The sequence below is a fragment of the Lactuca virosa genome, chromosome 5 (genome assembly GCF_052849685.1).
Source record: "Lactuca virosa cultivar CGN04683 chromosome 5, Lactuca_virosa_CGN04683_v6, whole genome shotgun sequence".
NCBI classification, from domain to species: Eukaryota; Viridiplantae; Streptophyta; class Magnoliopsida; order Asterales; family Asteraceae; genus Lactuca; species Lactuca virosa.
The window spans coordinates 394,142,531-394,165,759 of record NC_136430.1 but is presented as its reverse complement, the minus strand read 5'-3'; positions in this window follow the sequence as shown (position 1 = coordinate 394,165,759).

Sequence of the window (23,229 nt, the reverse complement as noted above, 5' to 3'; positions counted from 1 at the left end):
ATAATATTGTATATTCTTGAAACCGAGACGTGTGAGTTATTATTTGCTAGTCGGTTGCACATTGATGATAAGTAAACGCACCAGTAACTTGGTGTTATAAAACTTATTGTTGTGTGTGATTCGATTAGTAGGTGCAAGCAAGCATTTGAGTCGAAGTTTATCCATTCCTTTTACCCAAAGTGGAATAAAAGCGATATATGTGGGCCCCTCGATGATTTAGTGATGACACCCTAAGCGCTTGGCCAAGCCGAGACTAAGTTGATGTGTTCAATTGTAGTCTGTTGTCAGTCGTCATAAATCAGATGTCGAGAAACAATACATAGATAGAGAGAATGATTTAAATCCGTGTCTCATGTCTATACGATATCTTGTAGAATGGAGGAATATATGATCCCTTATTTAAAGGACACGCGTATCTGATAAGATCAGAGTTGACAGCGGCTTTTGAAAGCTACGATTGCTGATCAGGTTCTGAAGTTATACATAAAAGTTATTAGAGTTATCCAAGTGGGAGACTGTTGGATTAGTGTCTAAGTCCATAACTATTTTGGTATGTACTTGACCCGATTATGAGCATGGTCCTTTTGGGTTGCCTTCACCATAGCAATATGTAGGATGAATTAAGGAGAGAAAGGTTTAATTATGATTTATTAATATATTATGAGAATAATATATTAAAGGAGAAATCATATTGTTTAATTAATATTAGTCAAGAATTAATAAAGAATTAATTCTGTGGCTAAAAGAGATTAATTAAACTTAGGGGACTGAAATTGTAATTATAGGATAATTGCAATTGGGCTATGGATCACCTTGGAATAATAGGTTGGACGAATTCTATGGGGAAGCCCATTAGAAATCGTCCAAGGTATGTTCTAGAAGGGGTCCATGGGCTGCTTAGGGCTTAAGCAGTCAAATTAGGGTTTCCTTGTTGGATAACCCTAATAGCCTAAGTATATAAGGAACCCTTGGGCGCCAAAAACGTGGCTAACACTTGGATTTGGGTTTCCAGCCGTTTTCGGTGCCTCCTCTCTCTTCTCTCCTTCATCCAATTGCTTAGTTGTGTTTCTGACTCCATTAGAGGTGCAACACTTGAGGCACTAAGCTTTCTGAAGCCAATCAAAGCAAGGAATTGATTGTTATTACTATATAACAATCAAAGGTAATTACTAAACCCTTATTTCAGTTCTTATATGATAGATTTAGGGTTTATAGCTTTGGATATTCAATTGCATGTTTATTAGACAAACTAGATCCAAAATCTATTAGGGTTTGTATGTACACCATAGGAATGATGTATTGCTCGAAATCCATCAAATCTATAATAAGAACCGATCGTCGTCACAAAGATATCGGATCTGATATCTATTATATATATATATATATATATATATATATCATTACCTAATATACAAAGGTTATATAGAATACGTATCTATACGCTGACATACTTGAGACGCTGATGTTGATGGTGATGTAGACGTTGATGCTGATAGTTAGCGTGTAGAGTGTTTGAATCATCAGATCATAAGGTGTGAACTTACAAAAACTTTTTTGTATGATAGATGAAATTGACATCATTACTGTAATTGCTTAGTTTTTGCATCGTAGTTGTACATAACTAAGATTTTATAGCCTGAGAATGTTTGATTTTGCCTTATTTCATGTTCCTTGTCTGGTTGTGGGCTTAGGGTAGAATCAAGTATTCAGTTGTCTATGTATGGTTGGTGGAAGTTTCATGAGTGGGTATGGGTGTAGCAGGCCAGTTGAGGAATGATTATCAGTCTCGAGAGAGTGAGTATAGGATGTATGCATATCCTAGTTGTGGGTTGTTTTTGGGTAGTTTGTGATGATCCATTGAGACAAATACGGGTAGGTGTGGAAGGTAATATGGTTCTGTAATAATGAAAGCACGGGACCCGTACGCGTAGCAAGGAAGTCAAAAACCCTTAGGGTTTAGTCTCTCTGTGATGATTGTATTAGTATGAATTGTGACATTTCTGATATATTTTGGTTCATTTTCAGTATGGTGTTCACGAGAGGATCTGGTTTTGGATCTGGAGCAGGTGGCCAGGATAGCCTGGGGTTAACTGGTGATCAGATACGAGAGTAGATTGCCATTAGGGTGGCTACTGCTGTCCTGGGTTCTATTCCAGAGATGTTTGGGTATATCAAGACCATGATGATTGAGTCGTTTGATGATCGCTATGTCGCTCTCACTGAGACTGTTACTGTTGTAGCCACCATAGCCGTCGCTGCTGCGGTAGGCCGAGGAGGAGGTTCATTCCAGTACTAGGACTTTAGCAACACAAAGCCCCTAGAGTTCGCGGGGGTCAAAGACCCGATTGTGGTTATGAGATGGATTTCGGATGTAGAGGGATGTCTATTCACTTCTCCTGTCCAGAGGACTGGAAGGTCAGGTGTGACCTGAACCTCCTTTGTATGGGCGCGAAGGACTGATGGAACCTGGTGACAGGTTCTATACTCCTAAGCAGAGGGCTCCTATTACCTAGGAGGAGTTCTCTGAGATGTTTCACATGAGGTATGTTCCCCTGGTGGAGAGGGAGAGATTGGCTCAGGAGTACCTGGATTTGAGACACACTATGGAGATGATGACAGAGATCACCATGATGTTCACTGATACGGCTCTATTATGTCCTGAGTTTGCTGCTTCGGAGCAGGATTAGATGACGCGATACTTGAGCATGCCCAAGACTGATATTCGGCGGTTTGTGTATACCCAGAATTACAGTACCCTCTCCGAGCTTCAGGATGTCGCTCGGAGACGGGAGGCTGAAATAGAGACCCAGACAAGGGAAAAGCGACAGGTTTTGGTCAAGTCCCAACATGCAGCTAAGCGGTTCAAGCACGCTGGTTCATTATCAAGAGGTCAGAGGGGCCGCACTTGTGGCAAGAGCGGCAAGGTTCATGAGGGTGTTTTCCGGTTTTCTTCTGGGTGCCACAAATGTGGCAGGGAGGGTCATATTGCTAGGGATTGTCGTCAGCAGGCCCCAGTACCGACCACCAGGATTAGCTATCATTGTGATCAGGTTGGCCATGTGAAGGCCAACTAATCCTTGCTTGCTACCGCACCCGTGTAGGTTCCAACTACCTTTACCTTTCGGATCACAGATGGACACCAGGGTAAGGCGGAGCCCCAGAAGGCTCGAGGCCGTGCTTTCCAGCTCAAAGAAGAGGAGGCCAGAGTGGCACCGAATGTCATTACTGGTATGTTTTCATTTATTATTATGTCAAATTGTTTTATGGTATGCTTATGTTTGTGATTCTGCTTGATACCTTCTTAGTGAACTCCTTACCTGATCTTGTGCTTTTTGACTCAGTTGCGAGTCGGTATTTTGTGTCTCGGTCCTTTAGTAGTAGTTTTGATATGACTCTTGCGGAGTTGCAGTGTCCGTTGCGGGTTTCCATCGCCGACGAACACGGGGTTTCTGCATAGAGCGTTTTTCGGGATTGCACCTTTGAGATTTTCGGGGTGTCTTCTCGATTGATTTGATCCCTATCCATATGAGGGATGTGTGATAGTAGGGATGGACTGGTTGAGTAGGTTCGGTGCCATGATATATTATGAGTGGCAGCGAGTTGTAGTTCAAACCCCAACTGGGGGAGACCTAATTATTTATGGAGAGGGTACAAGAGTTGGATTAACCTTTTGTTCTGCTGCCAGAGCTCGGCAGTATCTTTAGCACGGGTGTATAGGTTACCTTGCGTATGTGGTTGACACTCGGGTTGGGAAGGAGGTTTCGATTTTGAATGTTCTCGTAATCAGAGAGTTTTTAGATGTGTTTCTGGAGGAGTTTCCCGATGTGCCTCCTGAGAGGCAGGTTGAATTCAGTATTGATTTCGTTCCCAGTGCGGCCCCGATTGCTAAGGCGATGTACCCGATTGGCAAAACCAGAGATGCAGGAGTTATCCTCTTAGCTTCCGAATCTATTGGGCAAGTAGTTTATCAGACCGAGCAGTTCTCCGTAGGGAGCATCGATCTTGTTTGTGAAGAAGAAAGATGGGCTCATAGCATGTGTATTGATTATCAGGAGTTGAACAAGTTGACAGTGAAGAACTGTTACCCACTTCCGTGGATTGATGATCTCTCTGATCAGCTGCAGGGTGCATCTTTGTTCTCCAATAATGATTTGAGGTCAAGATATCATCGAATGAGGGTTAGAGAGTAGGACGAAGAGAAGACAATGTTTCAGACTCGTTATGGTCATTATGAGTTCGTGGTGATGTCGTTTGGGACTACCAATGTGCATGTGGAATTTATGGATTTGATGAATCGAGTGTGCAGGCTGATTCTCGATAGATTAGTTATTATTTTCATCGATGATATCCTGGTCTATTCCAAGACGAGGGAGCATCATGAGGAGCACCTTCGATAGCTTCTGGGAGTTTTGAGGCGGGAACGGTTGTATGCCAAGTTCTTGAAGTGTGAGTCTTGGTTACGAGAGGTTCTGTTCTTGGGACACCTCATTAACCAGAATGGGATTTTCTTCGACCCGGCCAAGATTGAGGAAGTTATGCAGTGGGAGGTCCCGAAGACTCCTTCAGAGATCAGGAGTTTTCTGGGATTAGCAGGGTATTATCGGAGATTTATTTAGGTTCTCTCCAAGGTTGATGTACCCCTCACTCGTCTGACAAGGAAGGGCGTGAATTTCCGTTTGGGGCCTGAGCAGGAGGCTGCGTGCGAGATGTTGAGACAGAAGTTATATGAGACCCTGGTCATGACCCTTTCAGAGGGTATGGAGGATTTTGTTGTTTATTGTGATGCCTCTATCACCAGTTTGGCGTAGGTACTCATGCAGCAAGGGAAGGTTATTATGTATGCTTCTAGGCAGTTAAAGCCGCATGAGGTTCAATATCTGACGCATGATCTGGAGTTGGGGGTAGTGGTGTTTGCCCTCAAGATTTGGTGGCATTATCTTTATGGGGTTCGGTATACCATCTACACGGATCAAAAGCGTTTGAGGTATTTCATGGATCAGCCGAATCTGAATATGAGACAACATAGATGGCTCGACGTGGTCAAGGATGTAACACCCGATTCAGGTATTGGCTGGAAAGTTGACAATTTGGAGAGGTTCATGCATGGACTCGGCGAGTTGGAGGACTAACTCGTCGAGTAGAGTCGGGTATCTGGAGCGCGGGACGGAGGCGACTCGGCGAGTCGGAAGGGTCGACTCGGCGAGTCCGAGCTGTTTAAAGAAAACCCTAATTTTGGGGTTTGTTCCCTATATAAACATCATTATCCGCCCCAATAGCCACCTTAGCACCTTAGAAGAACATTTACGGCTGCACACCCTCTTGTGAGTGAAGTAAGATCAATTGGGAGCTTAACCTTGACATTTTGGGGAGGATTCCAAGCTTGAAGAAGAAGTAGCAAGGGGAAAACACTAGATCTAGCACCTAGTTCGTCTTGGGCATTGATTTGAGGTATGAATCTGTTACCTTAAGCATAAATTCTATTTGAGGGTTGTGACCAACTTTGAGGAAATGGAAGCAAGCCTAGATCTCGACCTATCACAAGGATATGGTTCCAGATCTGGACCTTCATAGGTCCCAATTATCATAAAGTTGCACCTTTTAGTAAGCTCATTCCCTCCCCATACATGGAAACCTTGTTGAAGGTTAGTTTTGGTGATTATGGCCATGAGAGGCCTTACATGCACGTAAAGTTTGCAACTTTACGTGTATTCCACACTAGTAGAGTATAGATCTGAAGTTTGGGACCTTGAGTCCCACTGGAAGAGGCCGTAAACACAATGGACTAATAGGGACTCGACGAGTCGTGCAAAAGACTCGGCGAGTCGAAAGGGTTTACGGTCAAGGGTGTACGGCCAAGGGTTTACGGTCAAGGGTGTACGGCCAAGGGTTTATGGTCAAGGGTGTACGACCAAGGGTTTATGGTCAAAGGTGTACAGTTGGTGGTTTACAGCCGTAAACACCAAGGAACTCGATGAGTCCCGCGGATGACTCGGCGAGTCGACGAAGTTAAGCAGGGAACCCGACGAGTGAACGATTGTACTCGATGAGTCAAGGTCAATATGGACTGTTGACCTTGACTATAGACTTTGACTTTGACCAGGGTTGACCCTGGGATATTTATTGGATTATGATGAGTTAATTACTCATTGATTATAGGCAGTTGGGAAGAGCAGCATAGGACACACCTGAATTCAGTTGCCAATTCAGCCTTGTGAGGTGAGTTTTTCTCACCATACCAATGGGTCTAAGGCACCAAGGCCGGCCCATCTTGTGATAGTTGGTTTACTTGTTATGTAGAGGTGTGATATGTATGTGTGTATGATATGTGGTAGAGATAGCCTTTGTGTCTAAAGGTAAAGATGGCCTTATGGCTAATGGTAGAGATAACCTTAGGGCTAATGGTAGAGACAGTCTTTATGGCTCATGGTAGAGATAGCCTTTGTGGCTAACGGTAGAGATAGCTTCATGGCTAATTAACATGTGATATGTGGTAGTGGTAGCTTTATAGCTAATGTGAAATGTGGTTTGTGTGGGGTATGCTCTGGGGGACTCACTAAGCTTTTAGCTTACCGTTTGTGGATTTGTTTCAGGTACTTCAGAGTCCAAGGGCAAAGGCAAGGCGTGATGATGCGGCATGCACTCTATCTCTCTATTCTGATATAGTTTGAGGGACACTCTGATGTTTTGAAAATAATAATGATGTAATGTTGATGATTTTGAAAACAATTACTGGGAACTTCATGTTTTATGAAATATGGTCGATTAATTAAAAGTGAAAATTTTCTTTGTAAAATTTGGGTCGTTACAAAGGAGTATGACTGTGAGATTCTTTATGACTCGGGAAAAGCAAATGTGGTTGCTGATGCTTTGAGTCGCAAGTCGGCTAGTTCTTATGTGGGGAGTTTATGTATGAAGATTTCTTTCGATTCACTGCTTTTGGACTTGATTAGGGAGGATCAGGCCGAGGGAGTCATGAAGGAAAATTGGAAACATAAGAGAATCAGGGGGAAGATTGATAGGTTTTCTATCGATAGTCGTGGACTGTTGACCCGGTGTGGTCGGGTTTGGGTGCCAGATTTTGGCGAGATCATGCAGATTGTGTTGGAGGAGGCACATAAGTCCATATTTTCGATACACCCTGGGCCACTAAGACGTATATGGATTTGAGAATTAGCTATTGGTGGCTATGCATGAAAAAAGAGATAGCCTGGTACATTCAGAGGTGCTTGACCTGTCGGTTGGTCAAGGCCGAGCACCAAAGGCTGCATGGAAAGCTTCAGCCGTTGGAGGTTCCCATGTGGAAATGGAAACAGATCACCATGGATTTTATCACCAAATCACCTCGTATGGCTAAGGGGTTTGATTTGATACGATATGAGTTATTATGGACCGTCTGACTAAGAGTTCCCACTTTCTATCCATTCGGGAGAGCTCTTTAGCCAAGAAGTTGGCCGATGTGTATGTGTGTGAGATTGTTGCTCGACATGGTGTTCTAGTTGCTATTGTATCTAATCGAGATATTCATTTCACTTCTTGATTTTGGCAGAGGTTCCACGAGGAATTGGGTACGAGGTTGCATTTTAGCATGGCTTATCATCCGCATAATGAGTTATAGATTTTGATGGGAGTTGGAATTCCTACCTTCCTCTTACTGTTTTTTCATACAACAACAGCTATCACTCCAGTATCGGTATACCTTGAGCTTCTTTATGGGATGAAGTTTCATACCCCAGTCTATTGGGGAGAGGTCGGTTGCAGGGTCATGGGAAAGACTGAGCTAGTTCTCCAAACAATAGAGCTTATTCAGTAGATCAGGCAAAGGTTGCAGACAACTCAGAGTCGGCAGAAGATTTATGCCGACAAACGTCAATCCGAGTTGGAGTTCCAGGTCGTCGATAAGGTTTTACAGAAGGTGTCATCCTGGAAAATTGTAATACGCTCTAGGAATAGGGGCAAGTTGGAGCCCCGATTCATCGGGCCGTTGCGAGTATTAGTAAGGGTAGGCTAGGTAACCTATCGGTTGGATCTGCCTGAGGAGCTCATTCAGATTCACAACATATTCCATGTCTCTCAGCTTCGGAAGTGTGTGGATGATGATTCAACAGTTGTTCCTTTGGATGATATTCAGGTTGATGATCGTCTGAATTATGTTGAGAGGCAAGTGGTAATTTTGGATAGGAAGACGAAGGCCTTGCGCATCAAGGTAGTATCATTGGTCAAAGTTCAGTGACAGCATCAGAAGGGTTCTGAATGGACATGGGAACCCGAGGGAGAGATGCGGGAGCACTACCATGAGTTATTTGTAGCTAAGGACTTCGAGGACGAAGTCTGAACTAAGTGGGGGAGAATTATAACACCCAATTCCAGATAAACGCCATTTTAGAATTTCACCTTCAATTCTCAAGCTTAAACCCTTCTCACTACATGAGCAATGAGGTGTCACGATGTGAGCCCAAATGGACGAATCGCGTATATTTCGATTCTCACGGCGTAAGCCCTTATGGGTCACAACGTGAGATGCGGATGCGGGGAAACCCTATTTTTAGGGATTTTATTCTGTATTTAAAGGAAGTGAGGGCTAGGGTTATCCCACCCTCAACTTCCATCACCTCCTTACACTCTCCTTTGAAAACCCTAGTGCCCATATTTGATCTTGAGCTCATTTGTGGTGATTCTAGCCAAGAAGAAGAAGATGGAGCATCTAGTTCATCATTTCTGCATTCAAGTCTTACCATCAATCATCTACACACCTTTTGGACCTATGTAAGTTTCAAAGTTCATTGTTTTTTGAGTCTATAAGCTTAAATGTAGATTTTAATGCCTTATCCTTCATATATAAGATGATGTCGTGTTTGGTATCCATAAAGTTGCCAACTTTATGGATCTCTAGTGTCCCTTGGGTAATATAAGTGCTAAATCTGGAGTATGGTTGAGTTTTAAGACTCTTGCATGAGCTTCTAAGGTCATTTCTTTCTTTTGTGCCCTATTTTGTGCTTGGGGCATGCATGTCCAAAAAGCCGAGATTTTTATGATATTTTGGAGTAGATAAGACATTATGGAAGTTTTGGGTGTTTGACCAAAAAGGGTTAAGAGATTAATGCATCTAGTTGTTCAGAGCGCTTCTCATGACGTGAGCATTCATGGCTCAGGACATGAGAATGGATCATCTCGACTATTTTGTCTCATTAGGTCACGATGTGGCAGCAAAGGGTCACGACGTGACGAAAGCATATGAGATTTTTTAGTAGAGATTTTGACCTTTTGACCTTTGACCATGGACCAAGTTTGAATTTAGGTCAAATAGCTTATTTTAAGCAGTATAGAGGTTTGGTCACTGTTTATTGTATAGGTGATTGGTAGAGCCAACATTTGGAGCTGTGATCTATTTAGCTATATTTCAAACTGTGAAGTGAGCTTTTTATCATTATACTTGTGTGTCGAAGGCGCCAATGCCGGCCCACTAGGTTATATATCCTGGTGAAATAGTGTATTTTGACCTTTGATCATGGACCAAGTTTGAATTTAGGTGAAATAGTGTATTTTGAGTAGTAGATTGAGGTTTGGTTATTGTTTGTTGTATAGGTGATATGTATAGTCAGCAGTTTGGAGCTGTGATCTGTTCACTTACATTTCAGACTGTGAGGTGAGTTTTCATCACTATACTTGTGGGTCGAAAGCACCAATTTTGGCCTAGTAGGTTATATATCCTGGTGTATATAATCTTGCTATGTTGTAGTGATCTGTTAGATCTGCATGATTATCTGTTTGCTGGTTGTATGTTTATTTGTTGCATATGTCGACATAGTGTAGTTGGGTTAAGGCAATATTACTTAGTGTGGAAGGCAACAAACCTAGGAGCAAGCGAGACATAAGTTGTGGGCCTGATAGGGCAAGCCAGACTTATGATGTGGGCTCGGGAGTAATCTAGGCATGAGTTGTGAGCCAGGAAGGCAAGCCAGACTCATGTTGTGGGATCAGGGGTAATCTAGCCCGATGGCTAAGGACCCAGTATGCATGTTGTTATATGTTTGTGTGGTGGTATCTTGGGGGAACTCATTAAGCTTTGGCTTACGGTTTAAGTGTTATGTTTCAGGTAAATCGGATGATCAGGGTAATGCAAAGGCGTGATCCTACACATCCTTTAGTGACATGTTTTGGAGATTTTATGATACTCTGATTTTGGATATTGTATTTGACAATTGGTTTTTGGCTTGGGTTTTGATTGGAAACAATGATTTTACCTAAATTTGAAAATGAAAAATTTTATCGTGGTTTTTGGTATGTTATATATATAAAATTAATACATGTGCCTCGCCACTAGAGATAGATGGTGATTGTGTTGTTGTGGAGGCTGAGTTGATGCTTGTCTAAGGTGGACTTGATTTGTGTGAGTTCCTATGTAACCACATGGGGAAGTTCTATGTATTTTGCATAGGTATCAAGGGTTTCCAGACAATGTTGAGAATCATCATAAGCGTTGTTAAGGTCAATGGTGTTAAATTTCATCCTTCCAAGTCAAACAATAGCTTCAATGGGATTGGATTTAGGTGGGAATGGGATGTTGTTTGACAGGTGAGTTGTTCGTAAAGCACCTCCATTGTCCATTGTTTCAAATTCTAAAGGTTGTGAAGGATCAAATAACGAAATCTTTTCACTCTTAGATATTGAATTCATCTTTAGAAAGATAATTATGCACTTGTTATATTATTTACCTTTTCCAGGAATGGAATGGATGTGAAAGCTTTCATGAAATTTAATAAACAGTTATTAATTGAGATAAGTTACCCGCATTGACGTTGCAAATAAGACTTGAAAGTTTCTTCAATAGATGAGTAACTAAATCTTGCTCACTTCGTTGATTTGAAGTATTGGCTACAATAAATAAAAAGTCAAGATATAAACGACTAAGTAAATAAGTATATATATATATATATATATATATATATATATATATATATATATATATATATATATATATATATATATATATATTATCAGTTTATTAGACCCAATAAACCACAACAATGAACCCATTCAACTCTTAGAAATGGAATTAAATTGCAACTTTTTTGCCGTACATATGTCATTAAAGTAAAAAATAATTAGACATCTTATGAGGTACAATGTTTTTCTATGAAGAATGAAAATGAATGTACGAATGGAAGTAGATGATATTTCTTACCAGATGTTGACTTCTCGACACTGCCAGCTGGCCAAGACCTAGGGCTATTATGTTGTAAAATTTAAATAGGTAAAAATTCCAATTTTACTATTTCCATAATGCAAATGCTATAAAGATAGTCAATGGAAGAAGAGATTGTTTCACAATTACCTTTCACTATGACAAATTGTTGGGTGAGAGATGGATTCTTTAAGGTGTAAACTTATCAATACAAGTTCCCATTATAACAAAAGAAAATGATAGAGACGATATTGTAAAAGATTTGCTACATGAAACAAAAAAAATTGTTACAAAACCAACAAATAGGAAATGGTTGTAGATATATAACATAAATGAACCAAAGGCAAAATCATTCTAAGCTTCTGATGAACCCCTGAACTCATGACATCTCTTCTATATTCATCTATGTGTTTCTACAATCATTCATGGAGGATCTTATCATATTTCCTACAAAATCATAAGAATAAGATAATGTGTCAGTGTTTGATGTGCTTCCCGTCCTCATCATTACATAATAGTTCAATGGTTACAATACATTGATCTTCCATGTTATGAAGACAAAGTTTGTAATCAGGAAATGATTCGTTTAAAATGGTAAAAAAAGTATCATGTTTAAAAAACAGAAAAATAATTGAAGCATCTAAATTGATAAAACAATAAATGTGTTTTTGCTTATCTTTATTCTACCCTCATGTAAATCCAAAGTTAAAACCATGGGCTTTTAGTATACCATATCTTTATAGTACCTTTCTAGAAATACAAATTTAAAACCCTAGGCTTTTAATATACTATATCTTTATAGTACCTTTCTATAAATCCAAAGTTAAAACCAGTGTTGCTCTTTTCTACAATAGTATGTACCCCAATTTTACAAAACTAAAAAAAAGTACTTTTAATTTCGTTTTTTTTTCATTTTAAACAGTATTACCCTTGTGAAGAAGTGCATGTGACTGTGTGGATGTTGGGGCATCATCCTTTTAAAGTCTCCAATCATCTTGTTAATATACAACTCTACTCACCCAACTACAACCAACCACATATGTAGATTTTCAGCAGGTATGTTGATGACCTACTTTTGAATATGGGAAAAGTAAAATTATACCCTTGTGGAAAGACTTCAACGATCAGTCTCATCAGAAAGCTCCTTCTTCATAGTACCTGTAAAAAAAACAATGACATTAGAACAGAAAACCATCATTCTATATATGAATTAAAATATATATTAATGAGTTTTACTGGTTAAATAGATGTGGTAGATGATATGGGCATTTGAAGAGGCATGTATGTATATTTGTCATATTTGCATATTGTAACATCCCAAAAGTAATGAAATAAAATTTTCGTTTTAAAATTAATAAATCGTTAATACATATCATTCCCACAAACCAAGTTAATCAAGATTTATCAAAATATCATTAAATGAAAGTAATTCACGAAATACGGAAACATGTGGTCTGTACCCTGCAATCATCCCGAGCTCTTCCATTTGAAAACCGAAGTACCTGAAACATAAATTGAAAACCGTAAGCACAAAGCTTAGTGAGTTCCCCAACATACCACATACCAAACATACAATAACATATAGTGGGCCCCGGCCGTCATCGGGTCCCGCCCGACTTCGGACCCCATCCGGCATCGGGCCTCGCTCGGTATAGAGATCTGTAGGTCATCAGGCCCCACCTGGCATTGGGCCCCGTCATGTATACATATAAACATATAACATGTAAACATATAAACACATAAACATATAACACACAACACATGCCAAATCACAGAGATAAATAACATACATACCGATCATCGGGCCTCGCCCGACATCGGGTCATACCCGCTAATCATAAAAACACATACAGATAACTAGCATACAAGATTCTCATCAGGCCCCGCCTGGTATCGAGCCCCACTCGGTGAACATAAAATACATAACACATGCAAGAGTCACGTAGACAACAAGCATACTAAGCATAACATACTATGGGTCGGCATAGGTGCCTTCGAACCACTAAATACAGTGAGAAGACTCACCTCGCACTGCTGAAGTCCCGCGAATAAATCTCTGGCTCCTGGCTGACAGATCCCCGAACTGTCAACATCAAAACAAAACCCAATTAACAATTTGGGTTTCGATGCATAACCATAAATCCACACTTGGGGTAAAAAGATATTTTACCCCTACCCTAGCTTGGTCCAAGACCAAGGCCCAAACACACACTCTGAAGGCCCAAAAGTCAAATAATTAACCAAGGCCCAACTATGGCCCAATTTTCCGAATTGGGCCCAAACCCCTTACATGGGCCTTACCCTAAAGCCCATCCAAATATCCTAGTCCATACACTTGTTCTTAGACGGTCCATTAAGAACCCAAACACCTTAGCCCAAAAGAAAAGGCCCAAATCGAGCCCAACACAATTAGGGTTTTCACATAAAATGACGATTAGGTTAAGTAAAAACACTTAACCCATTAAGGACTTAATCCATTAAGTCCAGCACTCCATTAGGTCAATCATACAATATGGTCGGGAATAATTCATAATTCTAATCCAACGGTCCAAACGCGGGTCCCGGCAAGTCCCAAACAAGAGTTTCCAAGATTAGGGTTTTCTAAACCCTACTTAGGGTTTCCAACCCAAACACAAGCTAATTAGGTTGAAGATTAAGTTTTTTTAGTTTAATTAATTTTTAAAAAGAAAGGCACCACCCACTAGCACCTCGGGCAGTGGTGGTCAACGGCGGTTCGTGGCGGCAACCACCACCTCACAATGGTGGTGGGGGACTTTCCTTGATTTTCCGGCCAAAGATTGCTCCTACAACATCACACCATAAATCTCACACGAATTACACCAAAACACACACACACACACACACACAGCCACCCACACACAGTGGTTGATGGTGGCAGAAAAGAAGAAGTGGCGGCAGCCACCATAGTTGGCAGCCATGGTGGTTTTCTCGTTCACCGGCCAACAACACCCGCCAAACATACTGAAACACGCACACACAAACGGGCAGAAATACCCACCGCGCAACTGCACATCGGTCTTGGAGGAGGACGGAGACGGAGGGGCGATGGAAAGGACGGCAAAAGGAAATAGCTACAGCGGCGACGTCGACGACTGCTAGACAGAAAGATGGCAAAGGGCGGTCGGAGTAGCACCAGTAACTGACGTGATGCGTCTGTGGATGGAGACAGAAGGAAGAAGAAGAAGAAAATGGAGGAATGGTGGTAGCGTAGGCACTCACGGTCGCCACTCGTTCTCGCCGGAAGGGAAGGAAGTCGCGATGCTCGGCAGTTCGGTGCAGCAAGGAACTAAGGTGGCAACATCGGTTGTTCACAGCAGCAAGTCGTCGGCGGTTTGGGATGTAGAGGGATAAGGTGGCGGATGGTACATTAAGGTTAGGGTTTGGGATGTCGTATAGAAGGAATGAAGGAGGAGGGGAAGGCATGGCTTAAGTCCCGTGACCTTTCAAACAAGCATTCCATTTAGATGCTTTTAGTCCCTCCCTCCTAGATTTATTTCAGCTTAGGTCCAAAGTTACGAAACAGCCCCTACTCTCCAAAAATCTTTTCATTATGAGTCCAAATATCACCAAGTAATTCCCATTTTCCATTAAATATAACTTTTAACTCCTTATGGCTAACACTGATAAATTATTACGGATTTGGGCTAAAATAAAATAAAAATATAAATTACATCTCGGGGTTTTAGGGCTTATTATCTATTTACTTATTTTATTTAAATTTTACTTATTTAATTTCAAACAGAATGTTACAATTCTCCCCAACTTAAATTAGATTTCGTCCTCGAAATCAATCCTTACCAATCCCAGCAAGCCAACAACCTGAGCAACAAGGTCATAACCCCGAGCATACCACAGCCTCCCCAAGGCAACAGAAACCAACCCTCGCAGTGTTCTCCAACCCGACTATGAATGAATCCCTCCACTATTCGACAATAATCCCTTGTTAATTAACCACAACTGCTCAACCTGAAATATGAAGCCTCGAGAGGGTCTGACTCCCTGACAGACCGCACATACTGAACCAATGCTGAATCCATCCCATTAATTTCCCAACTGACTACTCAGCTTCTAGTATTTGAAGTTCCCATTAGAAACAGAATCACCGACCAACTATCTCTGCAGAACACTTACTTGACCAAGGCTCAGATAATCCTTCGAGTACGAGACTCATCCCTGCAACGGTTAGAATCAGACGAGAGCTGTGTAATAGGATCAAAGCATCTACTCTGAGATTGTAACGCCCCTATTCCCAGGTATTGATTTATGTATGAATCCTTTTTGGTTTTTGGGTCTACTCGACGAGTTGGCCGCCCTACTCGTCGAGTAGTAGCGGGTTGGTCCACGTGTTTTAGTGATCTACTCGCCGAGTCCAAGAGCGGACTCGACGAGTAGGAGCTGGCAGATGAAACCCTAGATTTCGGAGCATTTCACCCTATTTAAAGGATCATTGGCCTCCCCCAGCCTCCCCTTTACTGCTTCTTGTCCCTCTCAAACCCTAAATCGAGTATGTGTGTTCTTTTGGTGTGTTCAAGCTTTGAGGAGGAGTTTTGGAGGAGGAAACACTTGGGGAAAACAAGCAAGTAGAAGCAAGAACTCGTGGGATTCAAGATCAACATCAGTGAACACTCTTTTGAAGGTATTAGACTGTTTTCCTTGGCTCATGTTCATCAAAGATCTCTTTTGGATGGGTTTTATGAAAGGATTCTTATGTTTGAGCTAAGATCTGAAGTTGTAACTTCAGATCTGGACTCCCTTTAGCCTCTAGACCCATAAAGTTATCAGCCTTGCCTAGAATAAGCATTCCCTCAAGTGTGAGACTTCATTGCAAGCTTAGATTTGTCATTTAAGGGCCTTAAAGCTTTGCATACACGTAAAGTTTGCAACTTTACGTGATAAGCAAGCCTTGGAAGGTTGGATCTGTAATCTGGAGCCTTTGCATAGCTTAAAAAGCATCTGTAGGGATGAAGGATTGAAGAAACTCGGCGAGCCGCAAAGTCGACTCGGCGAGTCGACTTGGAGATGGTCCTGAACTCGACGAGTTGGATGAACAACTCGGCGAGTCCGATGAAGATTGTCGTAGACTCGGCGAGTCAGTAGAATGACTCGGCGAGTCGGTTAAGGTTCTTACCAACCGTTGGGTGCGTGTGAACTTGTCGAGTTGCAAGGGAAAAACTCGACGAGTGGTCAAGGAGTTTCGATCGCGAGCCTTAGGAACTCGACGAGTCATTCCGGTGACTCGGCGAGCGGATGCTTTATGCCGGGAACTCAGCGAGTGACTGGATACACTCGACGAGTTCAGGTCAACATGGACTATTGACCCGGGTAGTTGACTTTGACTTTGACGTTGACCAAGGGTTGACCAGTTGACTTCTGCGGTATCTGGGAATTCATGAACTTATGACGTGTTTGGATATAGGTGGTGGAGTTCGTGGCGGTGATTTGATAGTTGAGCTTTCTATTTCCAGTCGACAGTTGCAAGGTGAGTTCTCCTCACTATATTGACAGGGTCTAAGGCACTAAGGCCGGCCCTTTTGGATTGTTATCCTAGTTATAGGATGTTGCTATGCTATGGGATCTGTTAGATCCTTTTGATGATCTGTATATATGTTAGTGGCCTGGTTTGGTCAGTATCCTGGGCATAGAATGATGCTATATTAGTGACCGGTTAGGTCGGTATCCTGGTTATAGGATGTTGTTATGCTATTTGATCTGTTAGATCGGTTGACCGTTATATATGCTAGCGTATGATATGTACGTGCACATGTTTGTTTGATTGGGGGTTTGGGTTGAGGCGGTCCTGCTTTGTGCTGACGGCCAATATACTCAGGGCGGTCCAGATAAACTACAGACCCAGGAGGGTATGATAGTCAGACCGAAGGCCCGACGAGCGGTCCGGATGGGCTGAAGGCCCTATGAGGCGGTCCAGACGTGTCGAAGGCTCGGAGAGCGGTCCAGATAGACTGAAGGCCTGCGAGGCGGTCCAGTTTGGCTGAAGGCTCATCATGCAAGTTGTTCTATGTTTGTTTATATGATATGATTATGGTTATGAGGTTGGTATTTTGGGGGTAACTCACTAAGCCTTGGGCTTACAGTTTCAGTTTATCGTTTCAGGTACTGATGTGTGTGAAACGAACTAGTTTTAATCCTACTAACTTAGACACAAAATAAACACACGAAAGGCAGTGTACCTATCGATTAGTAATATAGTTCAGGCAAGTAGGGTATCGAACACAGGGAACGGTAAACAATTAAAATAAATGCTAATATTATCTAAATAAAACAAGTAATATAAAGGGGGGTTTCTCTAGTTTTGCAAGACTAGAAACTTAACAATGAAATAAAACTCAAACTAAGCAACTAACAGCTAAAGCAAATAAACAATCACTAAATTCAATAATGGAGAAGACTTTTGTTTAGGTTCGACTCATTTACTCCTATGGTTGATTTTATGGTAAGTGCAATGGATTATTCGTTATTGGCTACCGATTAGTGTGATTAGGTTCACGTTCGCTATTAGTAATCCTTAGAAAACAAATTAATTCAAACATTGGCCAATTGGTTAAACTAATGAGTTTCCTAGACTATTGATTCGGGCTAAGTAAGACTTGTAATTAGCTAATCAAATTACTAATTCAATTAACCTCTTGTTGATGGTTCCTCACACAAGGCTCACACATTAATTTACCTATTTTCTAGTTAACCCTAGTTTCACATTCATTATTCCTAGGCACATAACAATGTGTTCACATAAATCACATGAGATAAGCAGTTAAGAGATGTTCATGAAACTTAATTACTTAGCTAATTAACAGAAAATAGTTGTTGTTAACACATGAGGATCTTTAACAATCTTAACAAAACAAACTCACCAATTTCAATTAATCCAACCACAAAAATCAACACATAGTCATAAATTCATCTACCCTAAACAGAAGATATGAGTTTTAGCTCATGATTACAGCAGAAAGTTTATCAAAAACGAAATCTAATAGTTTACACATAGTTCAAACAAAAGATTAAGTAAAGAGTAAACCTAAATTGCCTTTTATCTTCTCAAAATTGAAAGCTAGGGTTGTTCCACGTGTTCCAGGGCTTCTAGCTGCACCTCCAGTCGCAAATTAACCCCCAAGGGTTCTCCCATTCGTCAGGGTTCGAATGAGAAGCGTTTCTATATATATATATATATATATATATATATATATATATATATATATATATATATATATATATATATATTCTGAAAAAAGGGGCTACTCGGCGAGTCTAGTGACTGACTCGGCTAGTCCATCACTTAAAATCCCGTGTACGGCAAGTCAAAGTCAAGAATCGCGAAACTTCTAACCAACTCGTCGAGTTTATGGCCTACTCATCGAGTACATTTGGAATCAACATTTTCTCAAAACACGAAAGTCGTCCAAAATTGTGTCTAGTTTTCAGAACATTTTGAATCTCAACAATCGGAGTTACGGTTCATGAGATATGGCCAAAACACTGACGAGGGGTCAACCTGTCCAGCAACATCCTTCTTTCTTCAGACTTCAATCTCCAAGCTTCTAATCACTCAATCTTCTTCCTTTTTCACCCGAGCATGTCTTTTATTGCTGAAATTGAAATATTAAGTTAATTAAGTACCTTTGTCCATAAAATGATATAAAATCAACAATAATTAATAAGATAATGAATGATTTCTATGACTAAATAAGCCCATATCAAAATACCCCACACTTGACTTTTGCTTGCCCCCAAGCAAAACCGAATTTTACCACGCTAATATCACATAAGACAATCCCAATTGAACCCAACCATTATGCCAAGACCGCAACGCATGCATTTGTGTCTAAAATTTTCCTAAGGACCCCCCTCAATTCTAGATACTCACAATCCTCATAAACACTCTCCCACTTCTTTTGAACAATGCTCATTTTATGCATCCCTCCGAATCCATCCGCAAAAAACCTCCTAGCCTCAAGGTATTTTTGGTTGAGCAACCCAAGCATACATTAATCTAGACAATTACAATTTTCGATACCACTATGGAACTTTTTGGAATTCTTCCCTTCTTGATAGTTTGAACTTTGATTTCTTTGAATTCTTCAAAATTGCCACCTTTTCTATTTTCTTTGATTTTTGGGTATCTTCAACTTTTTTTTGAAATTTCTTCAGAATTTTTGATCTTTGATCTTCACTTTGATTGCTCCAAAATTCTTACAACTTTTCTTGTAATTCTCTTTTTTTACATGTAACTCACTTTTTTCCTTTCTCTCAAACCCTACATGCTTAAGCAGGGGCGCTCAACTTCAACCTTTATTGATTAAAGATAAAAATTTTCCTGGATACATTTCAAGTTCACGATGCTAAACATGTTGCATCCCTCAAACTAAGCGAGGTTATGTTTTTGTCCCATGATTTCACTAGAATAAAGGAGACCACAAATGCACTAGAACGTATATTGGCTCAACTAAACATTTGGGTCTTCATGCAATCATCAAACATAACACTAGCATGAAATCCTAATTGTTTTTGCCAAAATTTTCTAAATTAATCCTAGTAATTTTATGCAAAAGTTTTTAAAATTATGCCTAAAATTAAGATTCTAAGTTCACTAATGTAACCAACCCCCTACCCCCACACTTAATTCATGCAATGTCCCCATTGCATGTTATGCATGAAAACAAACATAAAAGTAAAGAGAGAATTAGAACAAACTCCCATGGGATAGTAGTTGCGAGTTTGATATTCTTCATTGAAAGCTCCATCTTCAGCTGACTTTGGGCATGGGAACAGCTCATCCATGCCTCGGACGTCAAATCTCGTGTGGTATAGCTCCAAAATATCGAGGAAACGGTCTTGGAAATTCTCGGAAATTGATCTTTAATAGTATAACCAATTGCCCTTGTCAAATGTAATCCAATCACCAACTTGAAGGTAAGAGAAAGAGTAACTCGTCGAGTCCAGAGTGAACTCGCCGAGTTAAGTCGATAACAGTCGGGTTTTTCCAAATGGACTCGTCGAGTATCTGAATGGAACTCGACGAGTTTTATTCACTGAGTGAAAAAAAAATTAGCTCCTGCTTCAGGTTCGTTTCTGGGGTTTGAGGAGATTATTATAGCAATATTCCCCCTCATTTTTCTTCAGTAAAAGCACATCGCTTCAGCTATTTAATTATCGGACTCGTAATTAGACTCAATTATCCCATTCTTCTCGTTTTAGACTCGATCTCACGCTTTATTCGTTCATTCTATCCCTCACCCTATATTCTGAAAAGATCAAAAACAAATACCAAGTAATAAAAAAAATCAAAATAAAAATCCTAAATTATCCCTAAATACTAGAAGTTTAGAAAGAAAAAGAAAAGCAAACTCTAATGACGGGTTGCCTCCCACAAGCGCTTCTTTTTGTGCGAGTCTTTAGCTGGACTCCCAACTTAATAAACTTCCAATAAACTCAATGCCAATCCATCCGTTGCATTGAATATTTTCTTTGGACCAAATTGTAAAATTTGGCTCTTTGCTCCAAAAATTGGCCAAGCGAGCTTTAATTCATGTAACCCAAGAATCTTGACAAGGGTTGGAACCGGTTGGATACTAATCAGAAATGGATCGTGCCTTAGAACTTTCTCCAAAGTTGGAATCGTCACCCTATGCTTCGAAACACAAACCGGAAATACAGGGGGCCATGTCGTGGTAATGGTCAAACCATGGCTTGGTTCCTGCAACTTAACTTGTTCTTGTTCTTCGTCTGACCCCTCTGCCAGCAACCTTTCTAGCTCCTCTAAGTCTCTTTCTGGATTAAATTCTTCATCTTGTAACTTTAGCTCTTGTAACTCAGATGTCCCTTGTGTGTTGGGCAAGATGTTATCTACCATCTTCCAAATTCCTTCAAATCATCATCTAATTCATACTCCTCATCTTCTTGCTCTTGTGACTCAGATGTCCCTTATGTGTTGGGCAAGATGTTATCTAACCATCTTCCAAATTTCTTCAAATCTTCATCTGAGTCATACTCCTCATCTTCTTGCTCAATTTCCTGTACTACTTCCTCAAGAAAAGCATCAAGAGCATCGAGATTTGGAAAATACATAATAAATAAAAATAAAAATAAAAATTAAACTAAATAAAAAAAATTAATCAACAAATTAACAAAATGATAACAATTAGGAAATAAAATTAACTATTTAGAACCGTTCCCCGGCAACGGCGCCAAAAACTTGATGTGTGTGAAACAAACTAGTTTTAATCCTACTAACTTAGACACAAAATAAACACACGAAAGGCAGTGTACCTATCGATTAGTAATATAGTTCAAGCAAGTAGGGTATCGAACACAGGGAACGGTAAACAATTAAAATAAATGCTAATATTATCTAAATAAAACAAGTAATAGAAAGGGGGTTTCTCTAGTTTTGCAAGACTAGAAACTTAACAATGAAATAAAACTCAAACTAAGCAACTAACAGCTAAAGCAAATAAACAATCACTAAATTCAATAATGGAGAAGACTTTTGTTTAGGTTCGACTCATTTACTCCTATGGTTGATTTTATGGTAAGTGCAATGGATTATTCGTTATTGGCTATCGATTAGTGTGATTAGGTTCACGTTGTCTATTACTAATCCTTAGAAAACAAATTAATTCAAACATTGGCCAATTGGTTAAACTAATGAGTTTCCTAGACTATTGATCTGGTTAAGTAAGACTTGTAATTAGCTAATCAAATTACTAATTCAATTAACCTCTTGTTGATGGTTCGTCACACAAGTCTCACACATTAATTTACCTATTTTCTAGTTAACCCTAGTTTCACATTCATTATTCCTAGGCACATAACAATGTGTTCACATAAATCACATGAGATAAGCAGTTAAGAGATGTTCATGAAACTTAATTACTTAGCTAATTAACAGAAAATAGTTGTTGTTAACACATGAGGATCTTTAACAATCTTAACAAAACAAACTCACCAATTTCAATTAATCTAACCACAAAAATCAACACATAGTCATAAATTCATCTACCCTAAACAGAAGATATGAGTTTTAGCTCATGATTACAGCAGAAAGTTTATCAAAAACGAAATCTAATAGTTTACACATAGTTCAAACAAAAGATTAAGTAAAGAGTAAACCTAAATTGCCTTTTATCTTCTCAAAATTGAAAGCTAGGGTTGTTCCACGAGTTCCAGGGCTTCTAGCTGCACCTCCAGTCGCAAATTAACCCCCAAGGGTTCTCCCATTCGTCAGGGTTCGAATGAGAAGCGTTTCTATATATATATATATATATATATATATATATATATATATATATATATATATATATATATATATATATATATATATATATATATATATATATATATTCTGAAAAAAGGGGCTACTCGGCGAGTCTAGTGACTGACTCGGCGAGTCCATCACTTAAAATCCCGTGTACGGCAAGTCAAAGTCAAGAATCGCGAAACTTCTAACCAACTTGTCGAGTTTATGGCCTACTCGTCGAGTCCATTTGGAATCAACATTTTCTCAAAACACGAAAGTCGTCCAAAATTGTGTCTAGTTTTCAGAACATTTTGAATCTCAACAATCGGAGTTATGTTTCATGAGATATGGCCAAAACACTGACGAGGGGTCATGCTGTCCAGCAACATCCTTCTTTCTTCATACTTCGATCTCCAAGCTTCCAATCACTCAATCCTCTTCCTTTTTCACCCGAGCATGTCTTTTATTGCTGAAATTAAAATATTAAGCTAATTAAGTACCTTTTTTCCATAAAATGATATAAAATCAACAATAATTAATAAGATAATGAATGATTTCTGTGACTAAATAAGCCCATATCAGGTACATCAGGGGATCGCGGCAAGGCGAAGGTGTGATCGTACAGCTCCTGATGTTTTATTTATGTTCCTAGGATGAACTCTGATATTAGACTATTTTGAAAACAATTTTGTAATAACTATCGGTTTAAATGTTTTGAAAAGTTTTAAATTTGCTTGAATTTTATGGGTCTTACAAGTTGCCCCGCCTTTCGAGC